This window comes from Lolium rigidum, chromosome 3 (genome assembly GCF_022539505.1).
Source record: "Lolium rigidum isolate FL_2022 chromosome 3, APGP_CSIRO_Lrig_0.1, whole genome shotgun sequence".
Lineage (NCBI taxonomy): Eukaryota > Viridiplantae > Streptophyta > Magnoliopsida > Poales > Poaceae > Lolium > Lolium rigidum.
The window spans coordinates 78,864,745-78,865,723 of NC_061510.1; positions in this window are offsets into that span (position 1 = coordinate 78,864,745).

The window sequence follows — 979 nt, forward strand, 5'->3', positions numbered from 1 at the left end:
GTGTGTATCAACTATTACAACTACTTTAAAATAATACTACAACATGAAATATAAAGACAACCATAAGGCTCCCGCCGGTTGCCACAATACAATAATGATCATCTCATACATATTCATCATCACATCATGGCCATATCACATCACCAAACCCTGCAAAAACAAGTTAGACGTCTCTAATTTGGTTTGCATATTTTACGTGGTTTAGGATTTTCGAGTAAGAGCATCTCCACTCATCTCCCTGACGAGGCCCCCGAACGACGTTTTTTCCATCCGGATGGCGTAATTCGGCCCAGTCGCGCCCCCGGTTCCTCGTTTTCGTCCGGATTTGGGCCTAAATTCATCCGGCGATCCCACGCCATCCCCGGCCCCCGGGAGCGCTCGGGAGTCCGGACGAAACGCAGCGCGGAAATACCGAGGAAACTTCCCGCGCGTCCGGTGGCCCCAACTTGTCGGCGAGAGAAACCGATCGTCGTCCTCATCGCATCGTCTTCCGCGCGCTGTAAAAGCCTGCCGCCGGTCTGCATTCGCCGGCCACGCGGCGAGTTAGTGTCGTCGTCTTCCGCGCACGCATCGTCTTCCGCGCGCAGTAAAGGCTGCCGCCGGTCAGCTCGCCGCGGACGCGTCACATTCCACGTGGCATTAATCCCCCGCGCCAGCCGTGCCTATATACGCCGCTCCGCTCGCTGCGAGGCGTACCCCGTGCTCCACTCTCCCTCCACTCTCCCTCTACTCTCCCGATGGCGTTCTACGACGACGACGGCGCAACCAACAACGGCTTCCCCCGCCGGTCGCTCCACGCGTTGGAGGGGCACCTCCTCCACCAGGCGGGGTACCCCTGCCCGCCGGACACGAGGCCTCCCGGCGGCGGGTGGCGGCTCAGTGCTGGCGGCGTACCAATCCCGCCGCCGCCTCGGGGCCACGCCCTCGACGTCGCCATCAAGGAGGCGCGGATGACCATGACGGACGAGGAGCGCGCCGA